The sequence below is a fragment of the Pararge aegeria genome, chromosome 15 (genome assembly GCF_905163445.1).
Source record: "Pararge aegeria chromosome 15, ilParAegt1.1, whole genome shotgun sequence".
Classification (NCBI taxonomy): domain Eukaryota; kingdom Metazoa; phylum Arthropoda; class Insecta; order Lepidoptera; family Nymphalidae; genus Pararge; species Pararge aegeria.
Genome location: NC_053194.1, coordinates 10,309,504 through 10,315,258, shown reverse-complemented (window position 1 = coordinate 10,315,258; position 5,755 = coordinate 10,309,504).

Sequence of the window (5,755 nt, the reverse complement as noted above, 5' to 3'; positions counted from 1 at the left end):
CTTGCCGATACTAATAAGAACCAAGAAAAAACACCGGTTGTTCGCACCACTTTTATACACACTGACCTTTTATTTTTGTTAAAAAAAAAGACTCGACAGAACTATAAGTACGGGGTTCCGCACTGTGTTGCAACTGAGATGTTTTACTTATCAGACATTCTTCTTACTTGTCCTAATAAAAAAATAACCTTTTTTTTACAAAGAAAAACAAATATTTAGATAATAAAAATATCTTTTTATTTTTTTGTATAAGAAATTATTGTTATCATTATAAGACAGTTAAGAAAGAATTTGATAAGCTTTTTCTCTATAAATTAATCCAGTCTCCAGTGTACAATATCGTCCGGTTAAGAATCTCAGTACTTAATAAACAGGTATACCTACTTGCCTATTTCGATACAAAATCATACACAGTTCACGGCTACGCGGGAGAAAGGAATTATAATGATCGAAACGTAAGAGTCATATAATTGGTAATAGCGCTATGTTTGCCTTTTTGTTACAATATTGTATCAAGAATACTATTTTGAGCGCAAACAATCGTACTAATTTGGTGTAGGTAAAAATGTTTTTTTATGTGGATGATTTGGCATTACTATACAAATTACTGTTAAACGTAACTCTGGAGTTACGTTTGTTCACTTCATACTTTACACTAGGGCCTCTGTTGGGGATCTCTTGCATACCTTATCTGCGTTACAGGTGTAAGATGTGAACAAATTAATATCAGTAGATATTTACGCACGAACCCTGAAAACCGGATCAAGTTAATCAGCGTAGTAATTGTAATTCAGGTATGGGCGTGTTGCACGATTCACTAATATCAGCTTTAATGATAATAGAGTTATCGGAAGAGTTACAAAATAGGTCACTTCGATTCTAAAATGAATGGATCACGCGACAAGATAGAGAGAGAAACGATTAAACATTAAAAATCCACATTTTCCCATTTATTTATTTGTTCTATTTTATCTCTACTTGTTTAATATTTTTTGAAGAAGTCGATAGCGCAGCATTGAGCGTTCTGGTTTTCAGGGGGAAGACCAAATCTGGGTCAGATTTGGTTTCGATTCCAAATTTCAGAATTTATTTTCTCTGGTCTGGTCCGGTGGGAGGGTTCGGCCATGGCTGGTAAGAATCCGCGGAAAAATCAATTAGATATGGGTTTTATGTAACTACCATATCCCTAAAAGGTTAGTCCATTAGAAGGTGAGATTGAATTCCTGATTCCTGATTGATTGGCTAACTTGTAGTGAAATATAAAAAAAAAAATACTTTTTAAATAATTAGGAAAATTTCTTTTAACTCTAAAATATAATTTTTATTAATACATAACTATAACCTAAAATAAACTATTTAAAAACTAAATAAAATCTAAAACGTCCTCGAAACCACCGCAGCGAGGCACAGTTCCTAAGATGCTGGCAGCATTGCCCCTTTGGATGGCCAAACTAATTCGTTGGCCAAGGTAACTGCCCGCTCTAGGATCACCGGTAGACTCGATAACCCTTTTCGATAATTCTTTGAAAAGGGCTCTTGCCTCCGGACCCCACGGTCCCAAAGTCTCTACTCCAAAAGGCACAAAAATGAAGCTGCTATCCAGGTTTTCATATTTACGCCTCTTAGCCTGCTCGGCACTGGAAGCAGCCGCACCTACCATTGACGAAGTGGCCTGGATGTGTGATGCAGCTAGGGTATCAACACAAGTTGCATCCCACAGAAGTGACCTTCCAAGCCTCCAAGGTATGAGCGTCATACCATCAGGTCTCTTGCCATCGCTCCGCGCCAAACCAATAGGTTCTAATACAGCTGGTACGTGAGCGGTAGCTAGAGAACGTCGGATGATGTCGTTGATGGTGCTATGGCGAGAGAAGCGACCAGCGCTTCTTGAACAGGAGAGTCCATGGTGACCGTAGGTGTCAACGCTGTCACCGCAGTGGCATCGATGAGGCTGAATTATAGAGGCGCCAAGCCTAAGACCAATCACCACCGATAGAGTGGTGTGGTCTAACATAGTGCCCAGGTTAGCTGAAGGGAGAGCATGTAGCCAGTAGCCTCCTTAGCAGAGAGAGCGAGAAGACGAGCACGGTCTCTTTTAGATGGCATTTGGTCTAAAAGTGTGTCAAAAGTTTTTTTTGCAAATAATGTCGTCCCACTGTCTCTGTGAAGAAAAAGAAACCGGCAAAATACTGGGACTAAGAGCAGAAAATAAATAGTAAATAAATTTAAATAGTAAATAGTATATAATAAATTATTTAAATATTACTTTTTAAATAGTATATAATACAACATATTTTTAATAGTACGGAAAGGAAATAAGTGTTCCATCTGTTGCATAAAAAATATTGCCATTTTCTATGCAACAGATGGAACACTCATTTCCTTTTCGTAAAAAAATATGTTGAAATTGTTAAGGACACGGCTGTGGTTGCGCCAGAAAAGATAGTTGAATTGGAAAGCACTGCCCAAGTTCAAAGCTATGTACGTACTTAAAAAACATTCTCAAAATATGTAACGAACATAATTTTATTCTTGTCATGTTTTTTAACAGTCATAATTATAATCATCATCCACAGCCTATTAACACCTTCCACTTCAAACCAGTGCTCACGTTGCACAAGTCGTCAAAAACTCTAAAAATGTATATATATATACTTATATTACAACATATCCCCAGAATCAAAAGACCTATGTCCAGCAATGGTCGTTAATCGGTTTATTTGACGATGATGCTAGCGGTCCAGCTATATTATATATATATATACTTAATAAGTATATATATATAATATAGCTGGACCGCTTGTATCCAGCGGCTCCCCGCGACTCGTGTGATGCCCTCTGTCCACCTGGTTGGGGGTCGACTGCAATACCTTGGCACCCCAATGTCCATCGGTTCTCTGAGCTATGTGCCCCGTTCATTGACACTTCGTTGAACTATGTCGGTAACTCTAGTACTTCTACGGATCTCCTTATTTCTGATTTGATCACGTAGATATACTCCTAACATAGCTCTTTTCACTCGCTCGCTCTCGCTTAGTTACTCTGAGCCTGCATATGAGGCCCATAGTTGGCGACCGCGTCTCAGATCCGTATGTCATCTGTTGCCAGCACGCACTATTCGAAGACTTTGGTCTTCAGGCACTGAGGGATTTTCGACGAAAATATGTCCCGAAGTTTCCCGAATGCTGCCCATCCGAGTTGGATTCGGTGGTTGACCTCTTTCATGAAATTGGACCTACCTTACTGGATCGGGTGTACTAGGTATATTTACTCGTCTACAATTTCGAGCACAACTGTAGCTTCACAATATATTTAGAACAACATAGTATTTGTAAAAGAAATCATTGCTTTTTATAAACGAACTGTGGATATAAACAACCTACTTACTCGAAATTAACATAAGTTGCAACCAGGCTGCTTGCAAGCAGACAGCTCCGCTCTCATCCCTCACCAGGTAGTAAAATTCTAAAGATTGTAGACTATAAAATTATGTTGAAAAGATCAATCTGTTGTTTCTCGCCGGCTCTTCTCACTAAAGACTGACTAGACGTTTCAAAACTTCAGAATTTTTAGAAGTTCGTTCGAACTACGAGTACGTTCAGCAGGCACTTCCAACGTTTGAACGACTATGAGAACTGAAAAATGCTTTGCCTTCACTTCAGTGCATAAAGCCTCATGTACTCACGTCATGGATCAGTACTAATTTTGCATTTGCCATTTGATCCTCTATAACAGTGAACGTAACCTCTAAATGTCTAGTGGAGTTCTTGGTTTGACCCCCTGGGGGGGTTATAAAGAAAATCATAATATCTGAATTTTCTCTGGTGTGGTCCGGTGGCAGGCATCGGCCGTGGCTAGTTAGGCCGTTCCAGTAGAAACCTTTTGCGTCAAATTATGACTGAGAAAGTGACTTTGATAGAATTCTGCGTGCGAGTAGGTCTCATACCACGCTGTTACTCAGGGTCCATATACATGATTCACATGCTCGTTTACATATTGTAATCATTATTAGAATAAAAATGTTCAATGCTATATATTTGCTGGTTTCTTTTAAATAAATGAAATATGGATGTAATAAAGCATTAGGTAGGTGTATGATGACACCTAAACGATCTTTACCGCCTACGGATACTTGAAATACCAAGGGCACAGGCAAATAGGATGTCTATGATGTTGCAAGGAAATAATGTGTCTTTAATGTAATTAAAATACTTTACAGAAATTAATTTTCTACAATTACATCGTTATCTTGAAGTATGCTAAGAGTCCTTTTATTGTACTCTAACAAGTCGACCCGATGCGGTTTTGCATGGGTGGCCTTAAAAATCCAATGGCATGTTGCAGCCATTAACCCATCGAGGTGTATGCAATAAACTCAATACAACATCGCGCTTTTGTACGATTGAGGTGCTTAGCCAACGTCCGTTTAGAGCATGAGGCAAAGCCTGCATACTCATCATCGATAGTATGCAGACGATAGACGAATTGAGTCTTCCTGAACATTACGAGAATGTTCTACGTTTTAATTATGTTTGTGGTATCTGCTCTATATTATAAACTAGCTGACCCGGTAAACTGCGTTTTACCTTAAATTGGTTTAATTGTAACTCATAAGCGATTATTAATTTAAATACTGTGGGTGTTATATTGATAATAATAAATAAATATATTACGACAATACACACATCGTAGCTTGTGTTATGGGTACTAAGATGGCTGTTGAATATTTTTTATAAATAAAATACATAAATACTTACTTAGAATATACATATAAACACCCAGACACTGAAAAACATTCATGCTCATCACACGAACATTTTCCAGTTGTGGGAATCGAACCCACGGCCTTGGGATCAGAAAGCAGGATCGCTGCAAACTGCGCCAATCGACCGTCGATTAATAGCTAAGTGCCAAGTCAAATCATTTTGGGTTGGTATTTTCAAAAATAATATTTTCAAAAAAATTGTCCAGATATCAAGTTAAATCGATATAACTCGAAAAGTTGCAGACTCTATACAAACTTTCTTCTGCTTCGGTAGCTTTCGAAAAAAAAATCGTTTCAATTCCTCTAAAGCGCTCAAAAAATATTCTATCTATTAATTCTTCTACGTTCAGCTGCTTGGGCTGTAGGTTGTCCCTCAGTCAGTCATTCAAGCCTCATACAGTTATTAATGACTTAATATTTTCATTTAAGATACTTTATTTGATTTTTAGCCTCTAAACATAATTATTTTTAACATATATTCTTTGCTCCTCTTAGGTAGTGGTGTGTGTGGGATCATTTAAAATTTTCATGACGAAAAGGCTACTAAAATAGTTAAAAGTATACTGTTTAGTAAATTAATGTATGGATTGCGAGCGGAGGTCCTCCGAAGTTAGAGAAAAGAAACTCAGTTAAAAAGAAAACCAAACCAGTGTAAAATTCACTGATATAAAGAGGATATTATTTTGACGAGAACTTATGTCGCCGAAATAAGTTCTCGTCAAAATAATATCCTCCACCTTTTTGAATATAAAAAGGAAAAAACGTGGTGGGCATGATCCGAAATTATGGAGGTGATTGATCGGAATTTGAGATTTATATTTCCAGAATTATTTTTAATTAAAATCTAACGATACCAATATAACTTTATTACAAAAGGTACACAGTATTAATATTATTGAATGTCATAAATAATTCATGCCGTCATAGATACCGATACTGGGTGTTATATTAACTCACTCATGCATATAGTAGCGGATGCAAAAACGCCCG